The 22,532-nt window shown below is 43.4% G+C and overlaps 1 protein-coding gene across 5 annotated transcripts in view; it reads right to left on the reverse strand.

Annotated features, from left to right (window-relative positions):
* Positions 1–22,532, reverse strand: part of LOC133746591 (zinc finger protein ZFP2-like) — a 55,608-nt gene that overhangs the window by 18,045 nt on the left and 15,031 nt on the right. For 2 of the 5 annotated variants that reach the window (XM_062174757.1, XM_062174761.1), the window contains exon 4: positions 20,293–20,425. The exons of 1 other annotated variant lie outside the window; for it this stretch is intronic. The gene's annotated coding sequence lies outside the window, so the exon portion shown is untranslated. Of the gene's footprint in view, positions 1–19,794; positions 19,838–20,292; positions 20,426–22,532 lie in introns of those variants that run through there. 2 more of the 5 variants (XM_062174759.1, XM_062174762.1) reach the window with 2 other exon arrangements.

The raw sequence follows: 22,532 nt of genomic DNA on the forward strand, positions 1-22,532 counted from the left end.
AAGCAGACACATGAAAACATGCTCAGGAACAATAGCCATCAGAGAACTGCAAATAAAAGCCACAATGACCTTTTGCCTCACCCAGTTAGAATGGCTCTCATACAGAAACCAAAAGTCAGGAGATGGAGGTTTTGTGTAGCAGGTTAAGCTGCTGCCTGCAGTGCTAGAACCCCACATGATTGTGATTTTGAGTTCAGGCTGCTCCACTTCCGATCCAGCTCCCTGCTAATGTGCTTGGGAAGGCAGCAGAAGATGGCCCAAGTACCTGGGCCCCTGCACCCACTTGGGTGACCAGGGAGATGCTTCTAACTCTGGCTTCAGATTGGACCAGCACCACCTGTTGGGTCATATGGAGAATAAACTAGCAGATAAAATATCTATGTCTCTATGCCTCTGCCTCTCCCTCTCTGTAACTCCACCTTTCAAATAAAGAATTCTTTTGAAAAAGTCAACAAAAAATAAAGGCTGGTGGAGAGGTAGAGAAAAAGGTACTCTAACCCACTGTTGGTGGGAATGAAGCTAGTACAGCCATTATGGAAGGCAGTATAAAAGTTCCTCAGAAATCTGAAAACAGATATACCATATGATCCTGCCATTCCACTCCTGGGAATTTATCCAAATGAAATGAAATAGAATATGCATATGCACGAGTTATCTGTACCCTCATGTGTATAACAGCTCAATTCACAATAGTTAACATGGAATCAACCCAGATGTCCATCAACTGGTGACTGGAAAAAGAATATGAGCTATATATACAGTCTAAAATACTATTCAGCCATAATTGAGAATGAAATCCTATCTTTTGTAACTAAATGGATGCAACTGGAAACAATTATGCTTTGTGAAAAAAGCCAGTCCCCACAAGACAAATACCGTATGTTTTCTCTGATTGATGGTAATTAATATATAGACAACAAAATGTAGCATGAGTTAAATTGACATTTTGAGATTTGATTATTGTTCACAGCGCTTTTCTGTACTCTTTGATAGAGTATAGAAAATATACTCATCGATATTTCTGCTACTACTTGAATTCTTTATTTTGTAGAGGGTTAAAGCTTGTGATTCTAAAATTAAATCAAAGCATGGAGTTGTAAAAGTTGAAAGAAAATAAAACAAGAAGGAGGGAGTTGGAAGTATGAGACAAAGGGAAGATAGGGTAGGATGTATCAGTTTCCTCTTAAATCTGTATATATAAATTACATGAAATTTGTTCACTTAATATGAGTTTTAAAACATAAACTTAACACTAGAAGAAAAAGACCTGAGATCAGTGTTTTCTGGATCACCACTAATAAAATTTAGTCTTCATTTATGTCTGATCATATTTTATTTTTATTTTATAAGAAAATTAACATTACCATCCCTAACAAGCCCATCCTGAATCATCCATATCTATCAGTTCCCACTATGCTAATAATTTCTCATGAACTTAAATCCATATCATCTTAAAAAGATGCAATGTGGGGCTGGTGCTGTGGCATAGCAGGTAAAGCTGCTTACTACAGTGCTGGCAACCCATATGGGTGCTAGTTCAAGTCCCGGCTGCTCCATTTCTGAACCAGCTCTCTGCAATTGCCTGCAAAAGCAGTAGAAGATGTCTCAAGTCCTTGGGGCCCAGCACACACGTGGGAGACCCAGAAGAAGCTCCTGGGTCCTGGCTTTGGATCCACGCAGACCAGCCATTGTGGCCAGCTGGGCCACAATCAGCAGATGGAAGACCTCTCTGTCTCTGTCTCTCTGTACCTCTAACTCTATTTGTGCAACTCTGACTTTCAAATAAATAAATCTTTTTTTTAAAAAACCTGATTCATGTTATTATTTATGTCTTTTAGAGGCTTTGCAGATGTTGATTATGTGAGCCATGAAAATGCATAAAATGCAAATCCTAGAATAGGCAATGCCATGTTCACTAAACTGGTAAAATCCAGTGCATGTGTTGAAAAAAATACACTAGCAATAAATTTGAAAAAGCTGTTAAGTATTATAAGTGGCTGTCAAAGAGCTAAAAACCTGACAATGACTCATTATGTCATTAATTTAATACATAATGCTGAGAAAAGCAGAAGTATTTGTTAAAATTTCTGCTAAAATAAACTAGATTTATAATATTTGAATGCATCTTTCTTATATGTAATGTAGTCCTGTGCTACTTTAGAGTATCAGAAATTTAAAGTATTGGACTGATGCTGTGATGGAGCAGGTTAACACCATGGCCTGAAGTGCCAGTATCCCATATGGGGGCCAATTCAATACCCAGCTACTCCACTTCTGATCCTGCTCTCTGCTATGGCCTAGGAAAGTAGTAGAAGATGGCCCAAGTCCTTGTGCCCCTGCACCCATTTGGGAGATCCAGAACTAGCTCTTGGCTCCTGGCTTCAGAACAGCACAGCTCCAGCAGTTGCAACCAATTAGGGAGTAAACATAAGATGGAAGACCTCTCTCTCTGGCTCTCCTCCCTCTTTGTAACTCTGACTTTCAAATAAATAAATCTTTAAAAATTAAGAAATGTAAAATGTGAAAGGTTTTTAAAAATGTATTTATTTATTGTGAGGCAGAGTTACAGATATAGAGAGGAAGTGAAAGAGAGATCTTCTATCCACTGGTTCACCCCCAAATGGCCAGAAGGGCTGGAGCTGGGCCAATCTGAAGCCAGGTGCCAGAAGCCAGGAATCAGCAGCTTCCTCCAGGTCTCCCACATGAGTGCAGGGGCCCAAGCATTGATATCATATTCCACTGCTTTCCTAGGCCATTAGCAAAGAGCTGGATTGGAAGTGCAGAAGCAGGGACTCAAACTAGTGCCCATATGGGATGCTGGTACTGCAGGTGGAAGCTTAACCTACTATGCCACAGAGTGGGCCCAGTGATTGGTTTTAGGAAGACACCTTTCATGTAGAATAGGCTGCAATATTGTAAGGTAAGGTTTAGCTTTTATTTCTCACACATCAGCATTCATCTTTTAGCAACTATAAATATTGAATATCATACATATATACATAAATATAGGTAACTGCAGATTTTGTTGTCATTCTTTCTAATCCTCTTTTTAATGTCTGCTTACAGGCCATCTTATGGATTATTATATTGATGTTACCTGTACACAACCAACAGACATTTCCACTGTAGAATGCATTTATATGTACAGGTATTTTTGTTTGTGTGTACATGAATGCACATTGTATGGAGATAGCACTGACAGTAATACTGTGAGAAATCCTAACACTGATTTCAAACTTTCTGTCCTCCCTAGAAATGACTGTCATTGAAGCAGACCACAGGGCCCCTTTTGATGTTATGGACTGAAATGTGCCTCCCTAAAGCTCAAACACTGAAGTGCTAACCACCAACATGACTCTACCTGAAGAAAGTGCTTTTAAGCAGGTCAAATGATATATGTGTCTGTCTGAAAAATTGAGCCTTTTAGGACCTTGATCTTATATTTTCAAGCTCCACAACTCTGAGAAGTAAAATCCCATGATTTAAATTATATTCTCTCTGGTATTTTCTTAGCAAATTAATACATCCTCATTTCTGCCAACATTTCATGCAGTCATCTAGAAGGTTCTCATGATTGGCAGAGAAATATAAAAATTAAAACTATGACTATAGATGACCAACTATCTACAAACACAAAAAAGATATCCCAGAAGCAACTTACTACCATCCTCCAGTACCCAGAGAAAAACAAGAATGAATCAAGTTGCAGGGCAGTAGAAAAAGTGAATAATGAAAGATCACTGCAGAAATAAATAAATAAAGGGCTGGTGCTGAGGTGCAATGGGTTAGAGCCTTGACCTTGCATCCCATATGTCGCTGCTATGAGACCAGCTACTCTACTTCCAATCCAGCTGCCTACTAATGCACCTGGGAAATCGGTGGAAGATGGCCCATGTTCTTGGGTGCTAGCACCCACATGAAAGACTTGGAAGAAGTGTCTGGCCTTTCAAAAAAAACTAAAAAAATAGAGGCAGTGTTAGCACTGTTGGAAAAACAGACACATAGTTCAATGGAAAAGAATAGGCAGCTGAAATAAACTGACTTTTCTACAGGCAACTCATATTTAACAAAGAAACTAAAACAAACAGGAGAAAGAAGATTCCTTTTAGCAAATGGTCTAGAGGAAAGTGATTATCCATATGTAGAAGCCTGAAAATATACCCCAACACCTCATACACTATGTAAAAGTAACTCAAGATGAATTAAAAAACTAAATACAAAACCAAAAACTAAATAAAGATAGAGGAAACTATGAAACATTAGCTAGAGAACAGTTTTGGGTAAGATTCCAAAAGCACAAGTAACAAAAATAAAACATATGAATGAGTGTATCAAATTAAGATACATCTTCACAACAAAGTAATCATCAGAGTGAAGATTAACAAACAGAATGGCAGAAAACATTGAAAACTCTACATATGACAAAAGATTGATAGCCAGAACATACATATATAGAACTGGAAAAACTCTAAACAAGAAGCAAAATGTACAGTTAAGAAATGGGCAAGGCCAGTGCTGTGGCTCAACAAGCTAGTCCTCTGCCTTGCGGTGCCGGCACACTGGGTTCTAGTCCCAGTTGGGGCACCAGATTCTGCCCCGGCTGCCCCTCTTCCAGGCCTGCTCTCTGCTATGGCCCAGGAGTGCAGTGGAGGATTGCCCAAGTGCTTGGGCCCTGCACCCCATGGGAGACCAGGAGAAACACCTGGCTCCTGCCTTTGGAACAGCGTGGTGCACCAGCCACAGTGCACCGGCCGTGGTGGCCATTGGAGGGTGAACCAATGGCACAAGGAAGACCTTTGTCTCTCTCACTGTCCACGCTGCCTGTCAGAGAAAAAAAAAAAAAAAAAGAAATGGGCAATGATCAGAATAGATGTTTCTCAGAAGAAGAAATATAAATGGTCAAGACATATATGAACATGCCCAATATCACTCACCATTAGGGAAACGTAAATCAAAACCAATAGCAGACTCCATATGTGGGAGAACACAGTGCTTGGGTTTTCATTTGTGCAACAAGTGGCTTTAGAGGACCCTGTTCACCTCTAGAGGGCAGAGTCTACATGGCAGTAAGGAAACTTTAATGTTTTCTAATGGGCCTGTTAAATTTGACCAGTGCCTACTATATTTGCCACAACTTTCCAGTCTCACTACTTTCCTTCTTCTTCCTCTCTCTGTCGCTTGCAAAAATAGTATACCTTCTATAAACTGAGGATACTTTTTTTTTGTTTTGATTCCTTCTGTCCCTTATGATATTCCTCTAAGAAATCACAGCCATCAAAGTATTCATTCATTTATGCAGTCTGCAGTTTGCATGGGCTACTACATGGCAAAGTACTAGGTTAAAGGAAAGGTATAGGCCAGGAACTGAGCAAGGTTCACAATGATGAAGCCATTAAGGGAATGAACCCAATGGAAGACCTCTCTTTCTTCCTCTCTCTGCCTCTCCTTCTCTGTCTGTGTAACTCTGATTTCCAAATAAATAATCTCTAAAAACTAACTAAATAAATAAATATAGTAGTAACCTGGTGGCAACACCTTTCTATCAGAACATGTGAAGCACTCAAACACAGTTTGTCACGGAAAGTCAGCCATAGTTTTCCAGGGCACATCTTCTACTCCACTATGTGGACATATCTGTGGGGGGCAAGGGGCACTTATTTCTTCCCTTCTTCTTTCTTACCACTCTCACAGTTATAACTTCTATAGATGCTTCCACAGACCAGTCTCTATGAAAATGTAGAACTAATTTCCTCCCATGTCAAAAATGTCACGGGTTTAAACACAGAACCCAAAATAAGACAAATACCTGGCCTTCTTAATTACACAGTGTGGAATATAAGATTCTCAGTGGATCACTGGGTAACTGTAAAGTACTAGGCAGAGAAAAACTGTTACTTATCTGTATTTATGATGCTGTAATTCTCCACTTTATGCAAACTCAGATTAAAAGAGCTCCAGTTAGTGGGCAGCACTGTTGCATAGTGGGTTAAGCTACTTCCTGCAGTGTCAGCATCCCATATGGGTGCCAGTTGGGATCCTGGCTGCTCCACTTCCCATCCAGCTCTCTGCTGTGGCCTGGGAAAACAGTAGAAGATGGCCCAAATCCCTCATCTCCTGCACCCACCTAGGAGACCTGGACAAAGCTCCTGGCTCCTGGTTTTGTATCAAAACAGCTTAGGCCATCTATCTCTGCTTATGCCACTCTGTAACTCTGCCTTTCAAATAAACACATAATTATTTTAAAAAACAGCTTCAATGCAGAAGAAGCTCCTGGCTACTGGCTTCAGATCAGCACAGCTCCAGCTGCTGCTGCCAAGTGGGGAGTGAACCATTGGATGGAAGATATCTCTCTCTCTCTCTCTCTCTCTCTGCCTGCCTCTCTCTGTGTAACTCTGAGTTTCAAATGAATAAATAAATCTTTTTTTTTTTTTTTTGACAGGCAGAGTGGACAGTGAGAGAGAGACAGAGAGAAAGGTCTCCCTTTGCCATTGGTTCACCTTCCAATGGCTGCCGTGGCCAGCATGCTGCAGCCAGCACACTGCACTGATCTGAAACCAGGAGCCAGGTGCTTCTCCTGCTTTCCCATGTGGGTGCAAGGCCCAAGCACTTGGGACATCCTCCACTGCATGCCCAGGCCACAGCAGAGAGCTGGCCTGGAGAGGGGCAACCGGGACAGAATTTGGCACCCTGACCAGGGCTAGAACCAGGTGTGTTGGCACCACAGGTGGAGGATTAGCCTATTGAGATGTGGCGCCGGCCAATAAATAAATCTTAAAAAAAAAAAAAAAAAAGAGAGGCAGCAAGATGGTGGAATAGGCAGGGAGCACACTTAGTCCGGGGAGAGAGAAAGTTTAATATAAGTGGAGATACTGCAGGGTCAAGAAAGAGTAGGGGATGAAACAGCAGAGGAAACTCTTCCGGAACTAGTGATTCACAGTGGACCTGCGTGGAGAGCGTGGGAGCCCAAGTTCGGGACACCAGCGGCAGACTCAACGCACCAGCGCTGGAACGCGAGGTGAGCCGAACCTCCATAGCCCGAGATACCAGCAGGCAAGCGGAAAGAGGAGGCTAGAGGGAATGAGGCTTGAAACTCCGTGGGGAAAAGTTCACCAGGCTAACTAGAAGAGAGAGAAAAAAAATAAAAAAAGTGACTGATACGGACACAAGTTTCTCTCTCTCCGCTCACCTCTCAAAGGCGAGCAAGACAGAGCAGGCGCCATTTTGGACATACGTCATAAGCAGGGCGACCTCAGGTCTGCACCGGCCCTGAGCCTAGCAGAAAAACCTGACTCTGTGGGGAGGGGTGAAATAACAGGAGATTAGCATCTAACTTGGCAACCCAGTGGGAGACTGCAGGAGAATTGGAGCCCACACTGAGGGCAGCAGAGATTCCCTGTGTGGTCCTTGGGAAAGAGCTTCCGATCTCTGGCTCCTGTGGGTATATCATTTGCCTGCTAACTACCTCCAATTACGTTCAGCTGTGCGGAATTACTTCCCTTTTAAATCAAAAAAAGAAAGAGAGATTTACCACACCTAACCTGGGAGTGTCATCTTTGACACACCCTCAGCCCTGAGGAACCAAACACAGCTCTCAGTCCACACTCATCTCAAGCCTCTAAGGCTCCACTGAAAGCAGACAGTCCACTTAATATAGAGCCATAGTGTAACAAGAAAAAACACCACAGTGAAGAAACCAAATATCTCCAACATGCCAAACAACAAACGCAAAAACCAAGCTAACAAGAACAAGGAAGAAACTATGACGCCCCCAAATGAAAAAGACACCCCAATTCAAGATTATGAAGATGATGAGATCAAAGAAATGCAAGAAGCGGATCTCAAAAAATTGATAAGAACATTAAGAAGTTCTCAAAAACAAATTCTTGAACTACAGAAATCCTTCATGGACAAGATAGAAAATCTCTCTCGTGAAAGTGAAATATTAAGGAGGAATCAAAATGAAATGAAACAACTAGTGGAACAAGAAACTCTGATAGTGACTAGAAATCATAATGAAATGAAGAGTTCAATAGATCAAATGACAAACACATTAGAGAGCCTTAAAAACAGAATGGGCGAAGCAGAAGAGAGAATATCAGACTTAGAAGACAGAGAACAGGAAAGGAAACAGGCAAACCAAAGAAAAGAAGAAGAAATTAGAAATCTAAAAAAGATTGTCGGGAATCTACAGGATACTATTAAAAAACCCAACATTCGGGTTCTAGGAGTTCCTGAAGGCATGGAGAGGGAGAAAGGATTAGAGGGCATTTTCAGTGAGATACTAGCAGAAAATTTCCCAGGTTTGGAGAAGGACAGAGGCATTTTAGTACAGGAAGCTTATAGAACCCCTAATAAACATGACCAAAAGAGATCCTCACCACGACACGTTGTAATCAAACTCACCACAGTGAAACATAAAGAAAAGATCCTAAAAGGTGCAAGAGAGAAATGTCAGATCACTCTTAGAGGATCTCCAATTAGACTCACAGCAGACTTCTCATCAGAAACCCTACAAGCTAGAAGGGAATGGCGAGACATAGCCCAGGTACTAAGAGAGAAAAACTGCCAGCCCAGAATACTATATCCTGCAAAGCTCTCATTTGTGAATGAAGGTGAAATTAAGACTTTTCATAGCAAACAGAAACTGAAAGAATTTGTTGCCACTCATCCTGCCCTGCAAAAGATGCTTAAAGATGTCTTACACACAGAAACACAGAAACATGGTCACCAATATGAAAGAAGGTAAAGGAAGGAAACCTCACAGCAAAAGATCACAGGAAGCTCAATTTCTCTTTGACATAGAATTAAACTCTGATGCTCTGTTAAAGCAATGTGTTAAAGTAATCTATTATGTTCTCTTGATGTCTGTTAAATTCTAATTGTTCAAAAACAGCTGAATTTTTATTAAGAGCTATGGGTTATTTAAATATGTGCTTTTTTCAAAAATTTGAATAATCACCTTGTAACAATGATCAAATTTGGTCTATGTTATGTCATGATTTTAAGGAATCTTATTTCAACCAGATATTTTGGATTTTGAGCCTTCTTGGCATTCTTGACAGGCATTCAAAAAATCAAAGTTTCAAACAATCTGGTCTCTAAAATTTCCAGTAAATCCTGGACTTTGGTTTTTCCAGTTTGGGCCCAACTGAAAAAATCAAAGGACCTATGTCTCTCATCTTATAGAGACACCGACTAATCAGGCTATTTGGATTATATTAGAAGTACTGTCAAGATGTGATGTGGTACCAAACTTTAAGTTTCTATAATGAAAATGCTATTAATACAAATGTTTGAGAATTAAAAAGTCTAATGATCTTGTGTTACTAGACATGATAGTTATCTTAATGAGAAAGACCCAGAGGCCTAAAGGGTTAAATACTTGTAAAATCCTACAGGTGCTTTCAAAAATACTGTGAAGTAAGCAAGTGCCTCTTGTTGGCTGATGAGTTTATAATTTTAAACATGGCAACTTAAAGTCTTTTGTCATCCACAGTTATATATGATTTGCTGCTCATAAAACTAAAGCCTTGTTGGTTCTGTGTTTAGCTGTCCTCCTATAGGTTCCTATGGACTTTTTCTAGCCACTTCTATTGTATTCAGTACTTTGGGATGGCTCTGTAAACAGATGAAGCCAATAATGTATTAACAGTACCAACGGAGAGAAAGTATGGTTAACTGAGGTTACTAAAAACAAAAAGCAATTCAAATCAATTGGCAATCTACAAAAAGAGTTAAAGATTTTAAAAGCTATTATTAAAATTGCTATATTGGTCTATTATGCTATGTTATATGTGTGTACATATTGTATGTCCACATGGGGAAATTTTATTAAGAGTTTTATTTTAAATGGCTTATAGATAAGATTGTCCATAAATTTAAGCTGCTAAAATCAATCAAAGATACATTTTAATTTGTGTGACCTGAATCTGTGTATCATATGTTTTAGACTTGTTGGTAGAAAGAAACTAAAAACATTTTAGATGGTTGTGCTTAAGTTTACTGGCTAAACAAACTACACCATGTTAGATATTTAAGAGGTGTTTTCAAATACATGATTCTTAAAATTTATAGAAGGCATTGGACCTTCTGGTAAATGTTTTCTTAAGTTGTTATCTAATGGTTGAAACGGTTTGCTAAGTATTCATGTGATATTGCTATTGTCAGCAAGCGATCTAGGACTTGCTCCCTCATTTCTCTATTCTAAGCCCAACTTGTTCTTTCATTTCTCTATTCTCTTCAAGGTAGGAAACTAATTCTATTATGAAGGAATCTGTAGGATGCACAATTTAATCTTTAGACCTTATAAAAGAGATGGCTAACATTTTTCTGCAATAGCATAGCCAAAATAAGAACTTAAATAATAATCTCATAGCTAGATTCACTTCGCCATCAGTGAAGTAAACAGTAAGTAGAAAAAACCTCCCTTTCAGACCAAAGGGAAAGAAAGTTTTAAAGTGAGAATATAATTTTCCTCATGGGCATTGTCTACCTTAGAAAAACTACTACAGAACATGCCTGTGACTCTAGACTTGTAGTTCAGGCCACCGAAGATTAGAGATGGGAAACGGGCACTCCCTTGACTTGCATCCTCTGGTCTGCTTCAACACAAACCAGGAGGAAAAGAAAGCTCGGCATCAGAAGCAATGGGTGGCAGGCCTATTAATGGCTGATCTGTACAGTGATCTGCCCTCAAGGAGACCCAACAGGCCAGTCCACTGCAGTGGCTTTCAATGTGGTAAGCCTGGGCTTCAGCAGAAGTCAGCTTATGAAGAGCCCTGGCAGCTCTGCCAAGAGTTGGATCACTGGAAATGGACCTGCCCTGGAGTCGAAGGATGCCCAGGTCAGAGCCACAGATCTTATTGGCTCTAAGCTGAAAAGCCCTTCACTCAGCCCAACTTCCAAAGTGACCACTGCAGCTGAGGGGACGGTCAAGTAGGGTCAGCAACATTGCAGGCAGAACTGTAAATTTCTTGTTAGAGATGCCCCCTGCCTTTACCTGGCCAGCTCTACTCCCAGGCCAGCCAAGTAATGAAAGTCAACAGAGTGCCTTCCCCTAGGAGGTTCACACTTCCCTTAGGATATACCCCATGTGAAGAGATAGATAGGTCTGGGCCTCTGAATTTACAAGGCCTAAAGCCCACCAGATTATTATCAAGCCCCTTCTATCAGGTTCTATTTGCCTCTCAATCAGAAAAATTACTTGTAGCTTAGACAGCACCTTTCTTAGCTCCTCTAATAATGACTCTGTCCTTTGTTCTAGACCCTGTCTAGTGCACTTGGGCCTCATTCCTTTGTAATCATAACCTCTACTCTACCACCAATGGCTCTGCTCCCAACATGTGTGTACTGATGGTCCTCTTCCCCACTTAATGCTGTATAATTGTTCAAACCTGGTAAATGCCACTCTTAGCATCATTGGTTACTATCCTCACTCTGTCTTTTATGACCTTGTCTAAATATGATCAGAGTCGGCAAACTTGGAAGGCTTCCATAGCCTTGGCAACTCATGACGACAGCCTAGGATGGTTACTGGCGCCATAAACTAGAGTGTCAATTTGTTGGGTCAACAACAGGAGCCACTGTGCACTTGCTCCTCATGTGGGATCTCTGTCCTTAATGTGCTGTCCATTGTGATTTAATGCTATAACTAGTACTCAAACAGTATGTTTCACTTTGTGTTTCTATGTGGGTGCAAACTGTTGAAATCTTTATACTAAATTGATCTTCTGTATATAAAGAGAATTGAAAATGAATCTTGATGCAAATGGAAGAGGAATGGGAGCGGGAGAGGGGAGGGTTGCGGGTGGGAGGGAAGTTGTGGGGGGGGGGAAGCCATTGTAATCCATAAGCTGTACACTGGAAATTTATATTCATTAAATAAAAGTTAAAAAAAAAACAAAAACAAAAAAACTCCAGTTATTGACAACACAGTAGACTTGCATTAATTTTAGTTCACTTTTCACTTTGCAAAGGGATCAGCGGCAGGTAAAAACAGTTGACAACCTTGCTAACTGGAGAAGAAATAGCTGAAGACAGAAAATGAAAAGCAGCCAAATAAATCATCAGCTACGATTCCATGGCCTTGTAGAAGAAATACAGCCACAACCTGAGACAAAGAAAGAGAAATGAACCCCATCCAACATAAACCTTGAAAAGTGGATGCTCACAATTAATGAGTGAAGCAGCTGCCCACTGATATCTTGTCTAGGGAGTGAAGATGCCCTAAGTTCTGCTTCTGAAAACTCCAGTCATAAATCTGTCCTTGTAAATCTGTCCCTGGCATCTCTTTTACAAACATACTGGACCCACCAATAGTTGGAAATGTGATCCTAAGTCATGTAGGCTGCATTTAAACCCACCAGTACTATAACAGCTGAGGTATGATGCTGGTGATCCTATACATATTCTAAGAAACTTGAGTTTAATGCTCAATTCTCAGGAAATCATTCCAGCTGAGCCTAGGGCCATTAATATAAACTCCTTGGACCCTCCACTCTCTCTGTGCCTGTTTGAAAGAAGGGAGTTTTCCCACCCCAGGTTTCTGTAACAGCTTCAAATTCCAGATTGGAAAAATCTGATAATCAAATATGGGAAAGGGATCAATGCACAAAGCTGCTACACAGGCTGCACACTGCTCCCTCTGGGAAAAAGCTGAACACTCAGGGCCACACCCAGCAGGTGTGTCCATGGGGACCCCACCAGGAAGATGAAGTGCAGGATGAGAGCAGTGGGGCAGATCCTAGTCAGATCCTCCTTCCCACCCCTCTGTGCCCCAGGCTCTCTGCTGAAGACCATCCAGCCCCACCCTGCAGGAACCAGCCCAGGAAACAGCAGGAGGCCCTGCCAGACTGCATTCTGAGACCACCCACAGTGGGAACCCGGCTTATTTAACTGGAGAGCAGGAGTCTCCCCGCCTTCCTTCCCTGTGCTCTCAGCTGCCCTGCATGTGCAGTTTCCCAGAACGTTGCCCTCTCCTGTAACCACTAAATAAAGCACATTAGGGACAGGCCAGGCGCTGGGAGCCTGGGAAGCCTAGGTGGGAGACAGAACAGCCCGGGCCCCAGCCCTTGACCTCGGGAAAGCTGCCATGATCGCTGAGAAGTAAGTGAGCCTCACTGGGGGCCTCCAGCCGCCCTGGCACCCACCTTGTCCCACACGCCTCCCCGCCCGTTCCTGTACCTCAAACCTGCTGCAGAAAGTCCCAGGAGTAGGTACCCTTTCTTCCGGAACCACGGGGAGCGAAGCGGGGAGAGTGGGGCAGAAAGAGTCCCTGGCACGAGGGACCCACAGGCGGACAATGAAGAGGGAAGCAGCAGCAGGAGGCAGGCTCTGGGTGAGCACTCGGAAACTGCCTGGGATCGCACGTGCAGAGCAGGAGATGCAGTAAATGCAGGAGGAGTAACACAGCCCCCAGGGCAGACCTTGACCAGGGAATGAACTCCCTCTGGTCCAACCCTTGGGCGGGCACTAGCACGCGCATGCCCACAGGCATTCGGAAGGCAGATTACATCGGAGCTCCTGGGGACTCTGGGAAATGGAGTCCAGGCCACAGCATCCCTACAGACACCAGCTGGCCCTCCCCAAGGGGTGCAGGCTGGGGTGGGTGCCCACAACCAGAGGGCATTTGCTTTTGTTAAGTCCCTCCTTCCTTTCCTTCCCACCCCAACATCTCAAGGATCAGTAGCTGTTCTTCCTTTTCTGAATCAAAATCTTAAAGAGTGACACCTACTGCTGCTACTGACCCCAAATCCTGGCTCCCTCATAACCTCTGTCTCTTCCAGAAAAATCTTATTTACTGCTTTGGCCCTAGAAATCATAAATGACTATGGTAGAATGTAACTTTTAAGAGAGGTGTAGAAGGCATGGTTTAACATCCAGTTTTGAGAATACAATTTTTATTTGTGTTTACAGTTCTTTTAAGATTTATTTATTTATTTGGAAGTCAGAGTTACAGAGAAGGAGAGGCAGCGAGAGAGAGAGAGAGGTTTTCTGTCGGCTAGTTCACTCCCCAATTGGCAGCAGTGCCACAGCACTGACCCCTTATAGTTCTTTTCAAATCATTTTACACTGTCTTTTTATTCATCTAGTATGGAGACAAACAGAGGAATGGACACAGAGCTAACATAGCTGAATATTCAAGAAGACAGGTTAAGGGGTTAAATGCCTTATATCATTTATACCTTCGATTAATTCTGGGGACAGTATTATCTGGAGTTTACAAAGGAGAAACTGAGTGGAAAGAGCTTGGAAAAACATGGTGTTTTTTAATATCATTAAAAAGTCTAAGTTAAAGGCCAATCAAGGGGCCAGCACTGTGGCATAGCAGGTAAAGCTGCCACCAGCATTGACATTCCATATGGGTGGAGGTTCAGTCCCGGCTACTCTGCTTTCAATCCAGCTCTCTACTATGGCCAGGGAAAGTGGTGGAAGATGGCCCAAATCCTTGGGCAGCTGCACCTGTGTGGGAGACCCAGAAGAAGCTCCTGGCTGCTGGCATCAGATCAGTACAGCTCCAGCCATTGTGACCAATTGGTGAGTGAACCAAAAGATGGAAGATGTCTCTCTCTCTCCCCTTCTACTCTGTGTAACTCCGACTTTCAAATAAATAAATAAATAAATCTTTTTTAAAGAGCTAATCAACATATAATACTAGTTTTAAAAATCTTTCTTTTGTCTTGGGTCTCAGTTTTTAAAATCTGATTTCTCATAGGGAAAAAATGTGAGAGATACAAAGAGTACCTACAAAAATAATTTACACTGTAAAGAACCACAGAGGATTATAACTTGTCTAGAAAACAAAGGAGATTTGGCCGGCGCCGTGGCTCAACAGGCTAATCCTCTGCATTGCGGCACTGGCACACCAGGTTCTAGTCCTGGTCGGGGCGCCGGATCCTGTCCTGGTTGCCCCTCTTCCAGGCCAGCTCTCTGCTGTGGCCAGGGAGTGCAGTGGAGGATGGCCCAGGTCCTTGGGCCCTGCACCCCATGGGAGACCAGGATAAGCACCTGGCTCCTGCCATCTGATCGGTGCAGTGCGCAGGCCACTGCAGCCATTGGAGCGTGAACCAATGGCAAAAAGGAAGACCTTTCTCTCTGTCTCTCTCTCTCTCACTGTCCACTCTGCCTGTCAAAAATTAAAAAATAAATAAATAAAAAAAGAAAACAAAGGAGATTCAAAGTTTCTATTATTTCATGGTAATTTTTTTCTTATTTTTAATATCAAGATAGTATGTAAATTTGCAGTGCTAGGTATTTGTGTGTTGTTTGATATGTTTTATTTTTAAGCAGAAATTCAAAGAGATAACTGGGTAACATGGGGTTCTATATCTCTGATTACTTCTCTCAATTAGAGATCATGGGATTAGAGTTGGTGCTGGATTAAGAATGCTTAAATCTTTATCCACTGACTTCACACCACCATTCACTATGAAAGACAATATTCTTTGGGTAGATTGCTCTTTCTTGCCAGACTGTAAACTTCATGGGGTCTAGAAACACTTGCTTTGACACTAAAACTCAGCATCTTGACAGTCAGTCTTTTAGTTGAATGAATAAATGATATACAAAATAAATATTTCTGCCCCTCAAGAACTGCCTAATAGAGAAGAAAATAAAATTTGATTTGATGACTGTCAGTATTAAGTGAATATATAATTTGTTGTTCTGACATAAGCTTGGTCATAAAAAGGGCAATTAATAATGACACAGAGTTAAAGTGTATAAACATCTAGGGCCAACCAGGTTAAATGTTCACCCTAGCTATGTAAGGTATTCCATGTCAATAGGAGAGGAAGGAGGAAGAGGGGAGGGAGTGTAGGTGGGAGAGTGGTTACAGTGGAAAGAATCTCCATGCTCATTAATTATTAGCAAAGAGAGAATCTATGATCATTTGTTGCTTAAGAAAGGGTGATAGGCATTATTTAATTATAATGCAGGCATTTAATGTTTTCCTGTCTCTGAAATAGGAAGTCTATAACTCAGAATTCCTTGCTGTTTCATCAAAAACAATTCAAAACAAAAACCTAATTAAGCATAAGAGGAAGTTATGCATTAGAAATGTATTCTAATCTCTAGGAGGTTCAGGGTTTGGAAAATTAATCCCAAATCTTGCTGCAAAATATCCCATATATTTTCCATGACCACTACCAGTAAGCATAAACTCTTTTTTTTAAAAGATTTATTTATTTATTTGAAAGTCAGAGTTGCACAGAGAGAGGAGAGGCACAGAGAGAGGAGAGGCAGAGAGAGAGAGAGAGAGAAAGATCTTCCATCTGCTGCTTTACTCCCCAATTGGCCACAATGGCTGGAGCTGAGCTGAACCAAAGCCAGGAGCCAGGAGCTTCTTTCAGGTCTCCCACATGGGTTCAGGGGTCCAAGGACTTGGGCCATCTTCTACTGCTTTCTCAGACCATAGCACAGCTGAATCGGAAGTGGAGCAGCCGGGGCTCGAACCGGTGCCCATATGGGATGCTGGCACTGCAGGTGGCAGCCTTACCCGCTACGCCACAGCACTGGTCCCCATAAACCCTGTCTTCTGCAGAACCAGTACCCCAGACACCAGCCACAACATGACATCCCACGGCACACCCACTCCTGGCAATGTTCTGCAGCTCCTGCTCCTCTCCACTTTCACTGGAAGGATCTGCAGCTCCTTTTTTTTAATGCAAGTAAGTCCGATTGAGATGATGTCCCTGATACACTTGGCTGGCAAGAGCCATGGCATGTGTCCATGACCTAGCTAAATGCAAAGCTGGAACATTTTAAACTTTTCACTGCCATGGTGAGACAAGGACTCCATCTAATGAAGTAGGGCATTTTTCAGGGAGTCTAGAGAATCAAATATGACAAAATGACAAATCTTAACCAAAGACTGTCATGGTAGAGAGGAAAAGAACCCAAAATGTACTTTTCTATCTTTTCTTTTCTGATATAAGTGCCTAAAAACAAAGCCAAGGAGGGCTGCCACAGACCCATTCTGAAAATTCCTTAATATCTTCATTTTCATCCAAATTAATATTTTATTTGAAGAAAATAAACTTTTACATAAATGAAAATGTAATACTGCAGACAAGTGTACAGGAGAAAATAGGCACTCAGTTACCTTAGAAAAATCTGGGTCCATTAATGTGTTCTTCCAGAACCAATGCTGCAGTACAATAGAACCACAGCCTCTGATATTCCCCCTCCACCCTGATGGATCTTGGGTTTTCCTCCCACCTCCCCTCTCCTGTGAATATCTAAGTAGTAGGACAAAAGGAATCCAAAGATACGATGATGGTATTTAACATGGAATAAACATACTGTTTTAGTCAGTACAATCCTCAATACTACAATAATTATTTCTAGTTCACTGATTACAAAATTAAGTATATGAAATCTATTCCTAATTAATCATTCCATCGAGAGCTTAATGTAGACTTTCAGAGGTGAAAGAAATAGAGATATGTGTAGAGATGTGTATCTCTATAATACAGATTTACCTCTGTACTTTATAGGCAATATACCATGTTTGTATTTTTTTTGCAGTCTGGCATAGTTTATTACATCCAGCTTGTCACTTTGGAAATTTTATAATTAGACATTAATATACAAAAAATTTTGAATCTTTACAGATAATATAGAGCACCCTAGGCCCTCCCAGGGCAGAAAACAGATCATGAGCTCATACAATGGCTTCAACCACAAGGAGCAGATGAAGATATCATCGGAAAGATACCTATCCCTGCAGTGTGGCTGCTGAGCAGTTCTGCCCTTACAGATCTCGTCTGGTTCAGGTCACTGAAGAAGGTTACAGGCTTTCTGACATTCCTAAAGATTTCACTGATGAGGATCTAAGATATCTTTACTCTGCTAAGAGCCTCAGAATGGTTTGTACAATAGAATGTTACTTTTTCCATGTGAATATGCCTTAAAGCAGTAGAAAGCACACTGATAACTTTCTAAATTAATTCCCTTTGCTGGAGCTTGGTCAGATGAGCTTCTCCACCTCCCCACCAGTCAGGCATTTTGCCAGGTTTGCCAAGATGTGGCTGGAATTGCAGGACAGATGGGCAAAGTCTGAAGCAGGAAGGTAAATGGTTCAGCCTCCTGCCATCCACACCTTGCTCTAAGGGAGGCAAAGCATGAGATGCCAGCAGGCAGTACCTGCACCCTTGTTCTCCTGCAGCACTGTGCTACCTTCCTCTAGACCACTTCCTCCACCACTGGCACCCAAGAGCCACCTCCAAACATGCAGAGAACATTTCTATTATACAAAGAGTTTGTGGAACATGGAATTCAAAGATAGGTGTAAGGGCCAGCATTGTCAAGCAGCAGGTTTAGCCACTTTTTGCGATGTGGACATCCCATAGGGGAGGTCCAGCTCAGTCCTGGTTGCTCTGCTTCAGCTTCTTGCTGATGCAGCAGATGTTGACTTATGTGCTTGGGCCCCTGCCACCCATGTGGGAGACTCAGAGGGCATTCTTGGCTCATGACTTCTACCTGGACCAGCTGCCCCAGCTATTGCATGCACCTGGTGAGTGAGCCATCAGATAGAAGATCTATCTCCCTACCTCTCTCTGCCATCTTAAAAAAAAGGTACAAAGAAACTGAAAGCCATGCATATGGAATATACATAGTATGAATTATGTGTAGCTCTCACAATTTATTTAGTTATTTTTGAACTTAACACCTTAAAAAAAAAACTTGAAAGACAGCAACTGAGATCCTCCATCCACTGCTTTATTTTCCAGATGTCCATAACAGCTGGGGCTGGCCCAGCCAGGAACTCCAAGCCTTTAAGCCATCATCTGCTGCCTCCCAGATGCACAAGCCTGACCCACTATGAACAGATGCCCCTACATTTTTTTATTTTTCCACAAACTTTTTGAAGTCACTTTTGCCAAAAGGTTCCTGACACCTCTCTTGTTGCTTTCATAGCGGCAGACTCTGGAATGCCATCTCCCAGTACAGAAGAGAGCCTCAGCAGTCCTTGGGGGCCAACAAGTAGGCAGATGGTGATAGGGTGAGCAAATCCCATACATCTTTGTTGTTAATGTAACTGTGAATGTGGCCAGTGCTGTGGCTCACTAGGCTAATCCTCTGCCTGCGGTGCTGGCACACTGGGTTCTAGTACCAGTTGGGGCACCGATTCCATCCCGGTTGCTCCTTTTCCAGTTCAGCTCTCTGCTGTGGTCCAGGAAGGCAGTGGATGATGGCCCAGGTGCTTGGGCCCTGCACCTGCATGGGAGACCAGGAGGAAGTACCTGGCTCCTGGCTTCGGATCGGCACAGGTGCCAGCCATAGCAGCCATTTGGGGGTGAACCAATGGAGGGAAGACCTTTCTCTGTCTCTCCCTCTCTCACTAACTCTGCCTGTCAAAAAAAAAAATGTAACTGTGAATGTCCATATAATTTTGTTCTGTTTACACAAAAATATCTTTGTTTAACAATTGAGGATTGATGCTGTAAAAACTGTCCTCAAATTTTTTGCTATTTTATTATTTATAAACCCATTTTGAAGATTTGTAGATCCATAAGTCCCTTGAGGACAGTGCACCCTGGTTTTGATATCCTTCACAGAAATAAATACAAACTGATTTCCATGGTGGGGGGAATCACTACAAACTATTGAACTTGTCACAAATAAGAGGCTGGGAGAATGGCTGCTCTGGTTATGCACAGTAACTACTATAGCACTTAAATAGGTATAAAGAATCTGACTGTAGGAAATAAATATAAAGAATTGTCTTGGGCCCTCTGCCAGCTCTAATCCTCTCATTAGGGAAGTGACAGCCCAACAGTCATGTGTGCACACCTGAGAGGGATGCAGCACTGCCCCTCAGGGCAGGCAATGAGCTCTTCCCCTTCAAATAGTGGCAAGGTTGCAGCAGGCACACAAGGAGTTGCTCTTCCTTTAAGTAACTGGGGAGTATTTGTCAAAAGTATTAAACTAAAATTTGGGAATCTCTGTATTGCCCTATCCTCACATTACTTAACATTCAATTACATGTTTTAAAAGATTTTATTTATTTATTTGAGAGGTAGAGTTAGAGAGAGAGAGGCAGAGAGAGAAAAGGGGTCTTCCATCTGCTGGTTCATTCCCTAAATGGCTGCAATGGCCAGAGATTGGGCCGATCTGAAGCCAGGAAATCAGGAGCTTCCTCTAGGTCTCCCATGTGGGTGCAGGGGTACAAGCGCTTGGGCAGCTCACTAGCATGCTGCCTGGTTCCACTGTTCAAGCACACATCTCCCATTCTCTTTTGGCGGGTCTACTGTAAAGAAAGGAGAGTATCTACAGTAATTAATATCTTACTGTTGCTCTCACTGTCCGCCTGCAGGCCTGAGGGAAGAGCACCTGAATACGCACTGTGGAGTTCTGGACGTAGTTTCCAAAATTCAGTCTCTTTGCAGCTTAGGGACTCTGTCCTCGTCAATCACCTGAAAGCCTGCAGGAGTAGGGAGAAACTGTGTTTGAAGAATTCACAAATAAAGTGCATTGAAGTCAACCACTACCACCTCCACCACACCCCTAATTCAGGGTTCTGGCAAATCCCAAACGGACCAGGAGTGACTCAGGAGGTGACCTCGACTCTCAAAGGCTCCAAAGAGCCTGGTGCACCCAGGGTGAGCTCAGTTCATCGCCCTCCCGCCCCCGCCACCAGGACGCCCGGCTCCCAGATCCTCCAGGAGGCGAGAGGCAGCCCCGCAGGTCCAGGCACACGCGGACATGCATCCAGAGCTGTCCCAAAAAGCAGGCCCAGCTCGGGTGTCGCCTCCTGACAAAGTCGCTGTCTCCTACTCCCTCCCGGAAGGCTGCAGGCCAACACCCTGAATCGAGGCCCTCCCGTGAAGGAAACTGCCCCCATGGGAACCCTGCTCCACTTGCGGGCAGGGCTAGGGAAGAAGGGCTAAGCCAGCCTCCGCCCCAGGACTGCAGCCTGGGAAAGTCCAGGGCCCCAGCGCCCCTGCCGGGCGTGGCGTCTCCCTGAGTGCGCTCTGAGCCTGGCCTCAGCTATCAGCAGCTCCCTTGCTTCCAGAATCTGCTGCAGGGCGGCTCAGGCTCCGCCTGGCCAGGGGCCTCGGACCAATCCTCCCTGTCCTGGGACAGGACCGGCGCTGCCAGACTTGCCCCACGCCTGGCTGGCTATAAAGGTCATTGGCGGGCAGCTGGTAGTTGGGGTGTGTGCGGGTGACGTGGGTGGTGTTACATTCTTGGCCACTGAGCTCAATTTCAGACATTGGGACAAGAACACAGGCGGCAGCGTCGAGAGCTAGGAGAGCCAGGAAGGGAGGCAGACCCGGTGAGTGCGACCCTCAGCCTCTCCCGCCAGCCTGCTGTAGGCATCCAGGGCAGCAGAGTCCTGCGGGGTCCCTAGAGATCCTGGCTGCGCTGTGCCTTCCGTCATCCACCCTCCTGCGCTGCCGCTGGGGCAGTGCTTCTGCGGTTGGATGTCTCGTTCGAGTCCATGGTCGTTTTGTCATGATGGGCTGACCTCACGCAGTGACAACCATGGAACAAATCACTGTTCTGCGGCATCTGCCTCCCAGGAGCGTTGCGGGTTACAGGGGGGCACGGGTGAGGCGGTGGCACCTCCTGTGCGTGGTCTCTGGCCCGTCCAGGACCGAAGGTGGAAAAGGAAGCAGAAGAGCTGGCTCAAGGTAGTCCCGCTGCGGGTTCCATCAGGTGTGAAATGTCTCCCGATTGCGGTTAACCTTGCAGGGAAACTGTCCCCTTTGGTGGGCCAGAGACAGCATCTGCTTTATTAGCTGTGCAGTATATTGAAAATTAAAATTTGGGCAGTCCTATCTTTAGTCCTCACAGCAGCACTTACATTATGAGGAACACATGAAACTGCTCAGTAATTCAGTGCTGAGTTTAATATTAGGTTGGTAAGCCTGCTATTGGCTTTTGGTTTGTTTGTAGCTATTGGACGACTTTATTTGGTAAAAATGCATTCAGGTCAGTAGTGTACTCAAGGATGGTCATTTAGTGAAATGTACTTTTTTTTACGAGTAAAAGATTGGAAGACACGATTGAGCTACCTCAAAACTCCACCACTCCTGGGAAGGCCACAGTTGGCAAGAAAAGCCCGTAGCAAACTTTCATCAAGTAAGTTGAGATTCCTGTGTTTGCAATCTGAACAGCTCACTGCTGAGCCGGGAGGGGAACTGCTCTGAGCACAACTCACTACAGAACTGCTCTTGCAGACCTTCCCCGAAGGAAGCACTGCTGTGGTCAGAAGCATTCCAGGAGCTGCTGGCCTGCAAATGTGAATTAGTCTTGAATTTAATCCATTGCAAGTATCTTGACAAGAATGCAGAAAGGCTGTGTCCTCAAACACACATGAGCAGCTCCCCAAGGGGAATGAGACTTAACCTAGAAGGTCTGTTTATCTCCCTTTATTTCTCAGCATATTCACCCCAGGTGGGGGAGATAAATCACCCTTCAGTTCTGCAATGGCAGTGCTCTGGGTGGAGGCTGAGGATGCTTTTCATTGCAGGCAGTGTTTGCAAGAGACTTAGTTCCCTGACGATTTGTGCCTCTCCTACAAA

Source organism: Lepus europaeus, chromosome 18, assembly GCF_033115175.1.
Source record: "Lepus europaeus isolate LE1 chromosome 18, mLepTim1.pri, whole genome shotgun sequence".
NCBI classification, from domain to species: Eukaryota; Metazoa; Chordata; class Mammalia; order Lagomorpha; family Leporidae; genus Lepus; species Lepus europaeus.